Below are 12393 nucleotides of genomic sequence, written 5' to 3'. Positions count from 1 at the left end.
TTTGGCTGCCCCCACAGAAGAGGAACTCTTCATCCAGGAACCACCATCCAGTACTTGTTAGTGTATTTAATCCTCCAAAAAGTCATGGAGATGAGTTTACTCCTGTCATTCCCACTTTACCTTTAAGGAATCTGGAGCTCGAGACAGAGAGTCACTTCTAAGGTCACACAGCTAGTCTGTGGAGAAGAATTCCAGAACTGTCTCACTTCCAATAGGTGGATATTACCTCCCCTTCCTTGGTCGCCCTGCTGAAGTCTGCCCTTCCTATGTGTTTGGGTGGAGCACACTGAACTTGCTTTCTTTGCACAGATCTTAACAATTTAAGAGAGGGGGGATAAAGGTGTAAGTAATAAAAGGATGGATCTGAAACTGTGCCAGTTACCATGGTGCTGCATTTATGCGATGCCGGCTGCTGTATACACAGTAGGCAGAGTACTCAGGAGGCAGACCAGCCTTCTTGCTCTGGTCCAGGAGGCAGGATAGGTGTTTGCCAGGTTCTAGAGTCGCTCAGTATTCTTGCATAATTAGATAAAGGCCAGCTCTTCCCACCTTCGTAAGCAAAATCATTTGGACCTCATGCTCTGGACTCGCTATACTATGGTTTTAACCCATGAAAAGAGAGGCAAAGATGAAAAGATTCATTCCTTGGACAAACCTTTTCCATTTTTAAACGCTATGATTTTAAGTGCTGGAAAGGCAGAGTGAAACTATGATGCACCATGAGGAAGAGAAGAAAACTCCTGTCCTTCATTCCCAGAGGATGGTCCTCACTCACAGGGTCCCCAGCACTGGTGACTCTCCCCACAACTTGGTTCCAGGACCGAGGCAAGAAGGGAAGAGGTGCCCCGGCTCCCAGCGCCTGGTCTTGCCTGCCCTTCTGGCTTACTCCAGTCCCGCAATCTTTAGAGAGTACTTGCCTCATTCTGGACATGTGCTGGGTGCTAGGCATGCAAACTGAAAGATTCTCAGGTTCTTGTGTCTCTTTCAGAAGCAAAGAATTATGGAAATACAGGGAGTTCCAAACAAACTAGCCACCAGACATGGCTGTAGAGTCACTGGTTACTTCTTCTCCACTGCTGTGGTGGGATGCTTCTAGTTCAGAGGGGCTGCCAGAGGCAGGCAGAAGCCAGAACTCTTCACTGCCTTCCTCCCCGACCCCCACTGAGCCCCTGGACCCTCCCCTACCAGTCCAGGGGGCCCTTCTTCTCAGATAGTTGCCCTCTACAACCATTTCAGATTCTGTCAGCTGATTTAGTCAGAACCTCACACATCCAGCCTAGAGGTCCTGTTAGTAACACAGACTTTCATGAGGAAAGGATTCTCTCTCACTCCTTTTCTTTTTAAGAGATTCCTTGAGGACTTCCCTGGTGGTCCAGTGGTTAAGACTCTGCGTTTCCAGTGCAGGGTATGCTGGTTTGATCCCTGGTCAGGGAACTAAGATCCCACATGCTGTGTAGCAAAAAAAAAAAAAAAAAAAAAAAGAGGTTCCTTGAGCCCTGTATAGATTTGTTCATCTCCTTCTCCTATGAAGGGTATAAGATTTTGTCAGCCTACAAAAGCTCTGTCATTCCCTTTCCCCACTGCAATGATATGAATTCACCTTACATTTACATCCTTAAAAGGGAACACTTTAAAGTTCTGGAAAAGCCAAAGATTATCTGCTTCAAGGTGACTTTCCTCAAAGTGGTCACCTGGACCCAAAATTGTTGGCAGCATCTCTTGCTCAAAAGTGATTAAGTCCTGACAAACTAGGCTCCCCAGTATGACCAACACAATAATAACAGCTAACCTCAGATAGCACCTAAGTGTTCTAAGAACTCTGTGTGCATTTATGTACTCAATGTTCACAATACCCCTATGAGGTAGGTACTAGAAGATTAGTTACCATTTATTATTTACAGTGTGCCAAGTGATTTCACTATCTGTCTAACAAATGAAGAGATTTACTCACCAGAATTCCAGACAACAGTAGATAGAGACCAGACAGACTCTGATTCCTGTGGAGGCTGGACACAGTATGGCAAGTCAGATGAGAGAGGGATGTTTGGAAAGGGATGATAAGGAAGTAGCATGAGGTCCACAGAGGACATGGAGGAGACTCAGTGTGGTAATGAGAGAGCAGGAGGGATCCTCCACCCTTCAAGGAAGTCTGTAATTAATAATCCTACATTATTCTCCAAGTCTTCTCTAGTTTGATGTACTCAATTGTTTGACTTTTGAACATGTACATGGGGAGTTTATTCAGGTTCTAGTTAAAAAAGAGGATGGTTAGGACAGAAGAACTAATTTAACATTTCGACAAAGGAGACAGACAGATGGCCAACAGGCACATGAAAATATGCTCAGGGTCACTAATCATTAGAAAAATGCAAATCAAAACCACATTGAAGTATCACCTTACACTGGTCAGAATGATCATCATCAAAAGTCTACAATAATAAATGCTTGAGAAGGTGTGGAGAAAAAGGAACCCTCCTACACTGTTGGTAGGAATATAAATTGGTATAGTCACTATGGAGAACAGTATTCAGTTCAGTCACTCAGTCGTGTCTGACTCTTTCCAACCCCATGAACCGCAGCATTCCGGGCCTCCCTGTCCATCACCAACTGCCAGAATCCACCCAAACTCATGTCCATTGAGTCTGTGATGCAATCCAACCATCTCATCCTCTGTCATCCCCTTCTCCTCTTGCCCTCAATCTTTCCCAACATCAGGGTCTTTTCAAATGAGTCAGCTCTTCGCATCAAATGGCCAAAGTATTGGAGTTGCAGCTTCAACATCAGTCCTTCCAATGAACACCCAGGACTGATCTCCTTTAGGATGGATTGGTTGGATCTCCTTGCAGTCCAAGGGACTCTCAAGAGTCTTCTCCAACACCACAGTTCAAAAGCATCAATTCTTCAGGGCTCAGCTTTGTTTATAGTCCAACTCTCAGTATAGATGTTCCTTAAAAAGCTAAAAATAGAACTACCATATGATCCAGCAATCCCACTCCTGGGCATATATCTGGACATGCCCTCCAATGTTCATAGCATCACTATTTACAGTAGCCAAGACATGGATGAAACCTAAGTGTCCATCAACAGAAGAATGAATAAAGAAGTTGTGGTACATATATGTGATGGCATATTACTCAGCCATAGAAAAGAATGAAACAATACCATTTGTAACAATATGGATGGATCTAGAAATTAAGTGAAGTGAGACAGAAAGACAAGTTTATGATATCACTTATATGTGGAATCTAATAGAAATAGAATCTAATAGAAATAACCCCACAGACATGAGAACAGACTTACAGTTACCAAAGGGGGAAGCTGGGAGGGATAAATTGAGAGCATGGTATTAACGGACCATGTATAAAATAGATAAACAACAAGGACTTACTGTATAGCACAGGGAACTATATTGAATATTTTGTAATAAACTGTAATGGAAAATAATAGAAAAAAGAACAGAAAAATAGAAATCACTTTGCTGACACCTGAAACTAACACAATATTGTAAATCAAACATATCTCAACTTAAAAAATTAGGATGGTTACTATAAAAAAAAAGAGAAAGTAATGAGTTTCCTGGAGAATATACATAAATTGGAACCTATGGTCACAGTAGGTGGGAATTTGAAATTGTGCAGCCTCTGTGAAAAATAGTATGGCCATTTCTCACAAATTTAAAAATAGAATTACTATATGACCCAATAATTCCATTTCTGGGTATACACCCAGAAGAAGTGAGGGTCTCAAAGAGATCCTCAAGATAAGAAAGCAGAGTGTGAAAGAGAAATGTGTACACCACGTTCATAGCAGCATTATACACTACAGCCAAGGTAGAAGCAACCCAAGTGTCCATCAATGGATGACCAGATGAACAGAGTATGGCATACACCTACAATGGGATATGAATCAGCCTTAGAGAAGGAAGGAAGTTCTGACGTGTACTCCAACATGGAAGAAGCTGGAGGACATTTTGCTCAGTGAAATGAACCAGTCATATAGGGACAAGTACCGTCTGATTCCACTTGGCTGAGGTACCTAGAGTGATCAGATTCACACACAGAGGGTAAAGTGGTGGTTATCAAGGGCTGAGAAGAGGGAAGAAAGCAGAGTTATTGTTTAACCAGTACAGAGTTTCAGTTTTGCAAGATGAAAAGAGTTCTGGAAATAAATAGTGATGCCGGTTACGCAATGACATGAATGTAGTTAATGCCACTGAACCGTGCACTTAAAAATGGTTAAGATGGTAAGTTTTATGTTATTTCATCACAATTAAAATAAAATAACCCCCAAAGCAGGTGGGCATGATGGGTTTTATTTCCCTCATTTTACAGGTGAGAAAATCAGGATGCACGAGGTCGGGTAGCATGTGAGGGCTGCACAGCTGGGTTTCAAACCGGAGCCAACTCCCTAAGAAGGCCCCATCTCTTCCCTGCACCGTGCTATCCAGGACCCACTGGGGCAGGTGGACGCTAAAGCCACAGACTCATGCCCCTTACCCTCTCTAGATTACCCTTCCTTCTTCAACACTGCTTTTTCTAGCATACTTTTTCTTTCTTTTGCCTTTCCCTCATAAAAAGGTGCTCTCAGGAAAAGAAACCTGATCACTCATTTATACCTCAGTTACATGGTGTGAATTTAAATCATTGTGCTACCTCTCTGAGGGGTGCTTGCATTTTAAGCCTCATCACTCTCTATGAAATGAAAGCCTTTGTTCCATGTTAAAGGAATTTCAGGCATCAGGGAGCAAGCAGGAAGAAACTGGAGGGTGTGGTGGCAGGTAGGAGCACTATAACCCAGAGAAATGCACTAAACGGTGGAAACTGTAGGCGCAAAGTTAGAAGGCAGGTGTATTTCATGGACGGACTGATCTTTCAAGGCTGCACAAAGATGTGAGGTGTGGATGCAAGGGGGATAGGTGGGCGGTTCTCGTTAAGCTTTTCCCATCCAGCTGCCTGACCTCCAGACTCTAAGCTTTTGTCACCAGAACTGGGCACACCTTAGAAAAGAGAATCTAGAGGGTTGATCTCCTCAGGGTACTGTCTCCCTGACAGTTCTCACTGCCTCTTCTCTTCCCGTTGCATCGTGAAATTCCAGTCTAAAGCAACTGGGTGTGGTAGCTGGAGGTCTCTGCCTAAAGATCTGAGCAATCATTCCTTTCGAGTCCAGAATGCCCCGCATGTCTGTGCTCACTGACATGGCGTATTGTGTAGGACCTAAGGCAGCCCATGGGGATGGAAATGCCTGCTTTCTGGGCACTCACAGACGAGGACTGAGCATTCCCGGGAGTGGAAAAAGATATTACACCGGCAGCACTGGGATAAGAGCCTGGGCTGCAGGTCTGGCTGTGGACTATCTCTCGACCACTTCCTGCCAGCTGTGTGACCTCAGGGAAGTTCCTAACTTCTTTGCACCTTGGTTTCTTAATCTGGATAATGGGGTAAGATATCTCTTTCATCGGCGATCAAGGGAACAAATGCACTGATTCTGGTTGCTGCTTTTGTGTAAAGAAAACATCTCCTTTCCTCCTGGGGCATGAACACAGAGCTAAGTGGATAGGGACCAGGGCTGATTTTGCCTTCTCAGCCAGGCATCAACTGCCTATACAGCAGCCTTCTGAGATTATTATGAAGATTAGATAAAGTGACCTCTGTGCAGTGTCTGGCATTGTGCTCAATAAATATTAGCTACTGTTGTAATCAGATCAGGTCAGATCAGATCAGTCGCTCAGTCGTGTCCGACTCTTTGCGACCCCATGAATCGCAGCACGCCAGGCCTCCCTGTCCATCACCAACTCCTGCAGTTCACTGAGACTCACGTCCATCAAGTCAGTGATGCCATCCAGCCATCTCATCCTCTGTCGTCCCCTTCTCCTCCTGCCCCCAATTCCTCCCAGCATCAGAGTCTTTTCCAATGAGTCAACTCTTCGCATGAGGTAGCCAAAGTACTGGAGTTTCAGCTTTAGCATCATTCCTTCCAAAGAAATCCCAGGGCTGATCTCCTTCAGAATGGACTGGTTGGATCTCCTTGCAGTCCAAGGGACTCTCAAGACTCTTCTCCAACACCACAGTTCAAAAGCATCAATTCTTCGGCACTCAGCCTTCTTCACAGTCCAACTCTCACATCCATACATGACCACTGGAAAAACCATAGCCTTGACTAGATGAACCTTTGTTGGCAAAGTAATGTCTCTGCTTTTGAATATGCTATCTAGGTTGCTCATAACTTTCCTTCCAAGGAGTAAGTGTCTTTTAATTTCATGGCTGCAGTTACCATCTGTAGTGATTTTGGAGCCCAGAAAAATAAAGTCTGACACTGTTTCCACTGTTTCCCCATCTATTTCCCATGAAGTGGTGGGACTGGATGCCATGATCTTCGTTTTCTGAATGTTGAGCTTTAAGCCAACTTTTTCACTCTCCACTTTCACTTTCATCAAGAGGCTTTTCAGTTCCTCTTCACTTTCTGCCATAAGGGTGGTGTCATCTGCATATCTGAGGTTATTTATATTTCTCCCGGCAATCTTGATTCTAGCTTGTGTTTCTTCCAGTCCAGAGTTTCTCATGATGTACTCTGCATATAAGTTAAATAAACAGGGTGACAATATATAGCCTTGACGAACTCCTTTTCCTATTTGGGACCAGTCTGTTGTTCCATGTCCAGTTTTAACTGTTGCTTCCTGACCTGCATACAAATTTCTCAAGAGGCAGATCAGGTGGTCTGGTATTCCCATCTCTTTCAGAATTTTCCACAGTTTATTGTGATCCACACAGTCAAACGCTTTGGCATAGTCAATAAAGCAGAAATGATGTTTGTCTGGAACTCTCTTGCTTTTTCCATGATCCAGCAAATGTTGGCAATTTGATCTCTGGTTCCTCTGCCTTTTCTAAATCCAGCTTGAACATCAGGAAGTTCACGGTTCACATATTGCTGAAGCCTGGCTTGGAGAATTTTGAGCATTACTTTCCTAGCGTGTGAGATGAGTGCAATTGTGCGGTAGTTTGAGCATTCTTTGGCATTGCCTTTCTTTGGGATTAGAACGAAAACTGACCTTTTCCAGTCCTGTGGCCACTGCTGAGTTTTCCAAATTTGCTGGCATATTGAGTGCAGCACTTTCACAGCATCGTCTTTCAGGATTTGGAATAGCTCAACTGGAGTTCCATCACCTCCACTAGCTTTGTTCGTAGTGATGCTTTCTAAGGCCCACTTGACTTCACATTCCAGGATATCTGGCTCTAGGTGAGTGATCACACCATTGTGATTATCTGGGTTGTGAAGATCTTTTTTGTACAGTTCTTCTGTGTATTCTTGCCATCTCTTCTTAATATCTTCTGCTTCTGTTAGGTCCATACCATTTCTGTCCTTTATTGAGCTCATCTTAGCATGAAATGTTCCTTTGGTATCTCTGATTTTCTTGAAGAGATCTCTAGTCTTTCCCACTCTGTTGTTTTCCTCTATTTCTTTGCATTGATCGCTGAAGAAGGTTTTCTTATCTCTTCTTGCTATTCTTTGGAACTCTGCATTCAGATGTTTATATCTTTCCTTTTCTCCTTTGCTTTTCACTTCTCTTCTTTCCACAGCTATTTGTAAGGCCTCCCCAGACAGCCATTTTGCTTTTTGCATTTCTTTTCTATGGGGATGGTCTTGATCCCTGTCTCCTGTACAATGTCACGAACCTCATTCCGTATTTCATCAGGCACTCTATCTATCAGATCTAGGCCCTTAAATCTATTTCTCACTTCCACTCTATAATCATAAGGGATTTGATTTAGGTCATATCTAATAATAACTATTAAATAATATGTCACTCAATTAGTATACCAGGAGTCAGTGATCAGTCAATACTGGAAAAGGAAAAAACTCAACAAAATAGTAAATAATATTAAAAATGCATATGTAGCAATAAGACATTCTTATGCTAACAATTAAATAAGGGTGTACTGTATGTTAGAGAATTCACTGCAAATCAGAGAATCCAACCACAGGTGAGGATCCGGTTAAGCAAAAACCAAAGGTCAAACCACGTGCTTCTTGAGGGCTTTTGCCAGCTCTGCTCTGGGCTCTGTTCTGGGGACAGACTGACCACTTCACGTCTCAGGCCACAGGAAAGCTTACGTATTGTGCAGGCAGACTTGTCCTCACTCGCTCAGCTTGTTGCCTTGATGCTGACACCTTCCAGGCAGGAGAAAAATTATGTATTCTTTTAATTTAAAATATCTTCCCTTTCAGCTTTTCCTGGCTGGCAGGTTGCATATAGAAGTCAGTGTAAACAGGCACAGCGGTGCTTTCTGTAAGAAAGAGGTTCTTAGAATTTCATTTTAAAAACAATAGGCCAGTAAATTTTATGTGTGTGTGAGAGAGAGAGGGAGAGAGAGAGGGAGAGGGAGGAAGAGAGAAAGGAGAGAGTTTTAACTTTTAGATCATGCCAAACCCCCCCCGAAACCCACAATGATTTTTCTAGAGCTTTCCTATCTTTCTTTATGAACTCCCATCCCACTAAATTATGGGGAAGAGGCCATATGTTTGCCAGTGAGAGTAATTCAGTCTCTCTCAGTTCAGTCTCTCTTTGGGAATTGTTGAGCATTTCAGCATTTTTCGTTTTTTCTCTCAGGCATAGGGTCTAGAAGTAGAGGTGAGGTCTATGGTGAGGACAGAAGCTTAGGATCACGCTGGGCTCAACCATAGAAAGGATTTGAGGACTAAGACAGGCCTTGGAACAGAATGGGATACTAATCTCTTCCTCTTTCGGGGCACGTCCACTGAGGGGAGGGAAGCTAGTCTAAGGGAGGAAGTTGCTGGCTGGGACTCCCTGAAGGTAGCCTAGTTCTGGGCTGGAAACCAGCAAAAAGAAGCTGCTTCTGAGTGTCACTGATGCTGACAAGGAAACCACGAGACTCTGACAACCAGAAGACTTCCTCTGTCTCTCATACACACACACACACGTGCACATGATGAAAACATCAGCCTTCTGACGTTTGAAAGGCTTGGTTTCCAGCAACTGGTGGGGCTCAAGCTCTCCCACTTGGACTGTTTCAAAGGAAATGTTGCTTGGCGTTTGGGTGAGAGGCAGAAGGCAGGTGCTAGCAACCTGGGGAGGAGGTGATGTTTGTCTTTGGCCCCCTTTCATGAAACATTTCCCTTCATCAGTTCTGGGAGCCCTTCTTTCAGGGGACCGTCTTCCCACAAGGCTCCTCTCACTGAGGCTGCTGACTGTTCTGTCTCAGCTCCTCCCTGGCTGTCCCCTCCGGGCCTCCCAGCATGACTGCCTCCTGGCCCTTTGCCCTCCTTGACCCTTTCCTGCCCCAGGTCTGGCCAACTTTCTGCCTTTTGAGAGCACGCTGGCTCCTTCAACACTCTCCAGGCTGAGGAGGTAGATATCCGCCACTTTTCGAAGGCCACCAGCTAGTCCAAGGTAGAGCTGGGAATTTAACCCTTGCAATCCAGCTGCAGGCTCTGGACTCTTCATCCCAAATCTTCCAGACTTTAGAAATCAGCCTTCCTGTAACACATAAACAAAATGCCTTAACTCCATCTCCCGCCTCCGGTGGGAAGTCCAGTGCCTCCCCGACATTTCCAAGGGCTCCTGGGGGGTGGAGGGTGAGTCATATCCTCCTGGATAATCCCTAAATTAAATTCTTGATCCTTCTTGTCCTCTTGTTTCCAGCATGTGGGGTCTTCAGGCAAGGGCACCATCTTCCCCCTGACTCTCCAAAGCACACTTAAGCCAAAACCAGTATGTTAAGTGTGTTCTTAGGAATTGGGGATGGCTGGTGATAACGGAGGGTCACCATGCCATAGCAGAGCTCAGGAAAGAGCTGCAAACTCAAAATGGGGCATGCTTATCCCGCAGGCCCTCCCCCACATTTTCAGGGAAGGGGCAAGAAAGTACTGGCAGCCCAGCCCTCACCTTCTCTCTCACACCATTCCTAACACCAGCTACATCCCACACACTAGGGACCTCAGCTGTGAACACTCTGGCCCATGTTTAAACTCTATACCACCCCCTTTTGGCCTCATAAGACCAGGGAATCGCAAGGTCCTAAAGGAAGGGGAGACCTCTGGTGTGGACAAACCCCGCTGGCCCCACGCTGTGGGATGAGCACAGGTGAGCACAGGCTCTTGAGACTCAAATCATTGCTTCCTATCCCCACTTTCAGGGCATCGAACTGCTGGCTGGAAATCAGCTATTGTGTGGGGGAATGCTTACACAATGGAAGCCAGCAAACACTTCAATCTACAAAACAAACTTTTTTCCCTGGAGAGCCTGTTTATTGGTGCACCGCTGGCCCATGGATGCCTCCCGCCAGGCACAGGGCCACAGCCAGACTGCAGTCCTAGAGGCTGTGGGTCTCAGATTTTGCTACATATTAGGAATCACCTGAGAGTTCTGGTGGTGGGCTGTCAGTGTGTTTAAAAGTTCCTTGGGTAATTCCAGTGCACAGCTGAAGCTGCAGAGTTTGTGTGTGTGTGTGTGTGTGTGTGTGTGTGTGTGTGTGTGTGTTTAGTTGCTCAGTCACATCTGACTCTTGGTGATCTCATGGACCTGCCAGGCTCCTCTGTCCATACCACAAACCAATGTTTTAAAACATCTCTTATGAAAACAGTGTACATATAAATTGCCTGGGGATCTTTGAAATGAGAGTCTGGTCCAGGAAGCCTGGGGTGGGGCCTGGGATTCTGCTTTCCTACAAGCTCTCAGGTGCTATTCTATGGACCACAATTTAAATAGCAAAAGCAGAGTCTGAGGGAGGTACCACTATTCTGAGGATCCTCAGCTTTGTCCAGCATGGAGAGTTTCTCACTGGAATTGCTTTTGACCTTAAGTCCTGATCTTGGCCATTTTTGGAGCCTAATCTGATCCCTTGTATGCTATTCTCGGTAACTGGATGCAAGTCTCCCTTGATGCCTGGGGCATGAGTGCATGCTAAGTCATTTCAGTCATGTCCAACTCTGTGGGACCCCATGGACTGTAGCCCACCAGGCTCCTCTGTCCATGGGATTCTCCAGGCAAGAATACTGGAGTGGGTGGCCATGTCCTCCTCCATGGGATCTTCCCAACCCAGGGATTGAATCCACGTCTCTTGCAACTCCTGCACTGTAGGCAGATTCTTTACTTCTGAGCCACTGGGGGAGCCCTGATGCCTGAGGGAATCCCTAATTCCTGCCACTTCATTATACAGATTACTTCAGCTCTCCTTCTTGACCATGCTGGGAGGCTCCCCTTTGATAACCAAACAGGTGTTTTCCTAAACAATCAAGCCATTTTTCTTCTGCTTCCTCCCTTCCCCACCCTGTCCACACACCCTCCATCTCTAGAATTCAGACATGCACCTACAGAGGTTTATTTTTTGTATCATTTGCTTTCCTTTCCTATTACATCAACAGAGACAGAGACTTAGTGGCAAGGGCCCTGATGCAGCTGTGAATGACCAGAGCGGAGCAAACCATGTGGGATGAGAATAAGGCAGGACTTGCAGAAGAGGGACCAGTCCAAGGATCCCCAAGGGTAATCCCTTAATCACATGGGCTCCTATCCCCAGACCCTTAGCTAAGAGAAACACGGGATTTGTCTCAGACTAAAATGATAGAGTCTTTCAGTTTGTTGTGTAAAAGTGTAACTGGAGATGAATGAGAACAATACCTCATTCTTCTTCCAGAGTGCCGGTTCATTCATGATAATAAGTCTTTCGCTGCTTACAGTCTTGATGAAAGCAACTTCCCTTGTGTTTCTACAGATGAATCTCTGGACAGAGGTGACCCAGTCCAGTCATCAGTCAGGGTCCTGACAACCATGGTGGCCTTCCTGAAGCTACAGCACTGTGCAAGTTCCTGTCTCAGTGTGACGTGTGTTTGTCTGAGCAAGTTCACCTTCCCAGGCCACTCCCTGCTCCGCATCACCCTGGAGTGACTCATCTAGGGGATGTTCCTCCTGGTGATGAGAATTTAGATCTAAACGAAGCTGCCCCAAAGTCACCCAGCTCCCTGAAAGCCACAGAGCTGTTTCACAGGCTGTTTATTTTACCAAAGCTTATCTCCAAGTGGGTGAATCTCTGTTTCTGGCCTGGTAGAACATTTGCTGAGATTCTGCCCACAAATGAGGCTGGGGCTTCACCTCAGGTAGCTCTGGCTTTTCTGCTCAAAGGTATCATATTCTTGGGATAGTCCGGAAAGCCCCAAGTCTTCCCATTATCTGCAGTTGTCTTTTCCTTCAACTTCTACTCCAAGTGGCTGCAGCCCCCACCTCATCTTCTGTGGGATTTCTGACATGCCCCACAGCCACCCCACACTTGGAGTTCCTGCTCCCACTCAACATAGGGTGCAGCCCATCTCCCCCAACTTTGGAGGGCCCCTCCCCCACCTCTGTCTCCCTCGAATTTGCTCACAGGACCACTCTTGCAA

The sequence above is a fragment of the Bubalus kerabau genome, chromosome 9 (genome assembly GCF_029407905.1).
Source record: "Bubalus kerabau isolate K-KA32 ecotype Philippines breed swamp buffalo chromosome 9, PCC_UOA_SB_1v2, whole genome shotgun sequence".
In the NCBI taxonomy this organism is placed as follows: domain Eukaryota; kingdom Metazoa; phylum Chordata; class Mammalia; order Artiodactyla; family Bovidae; genus Bubalus; species Bubalus kerabau.
Note: the sequence above shows the minus strand (reverse complement) of the source record.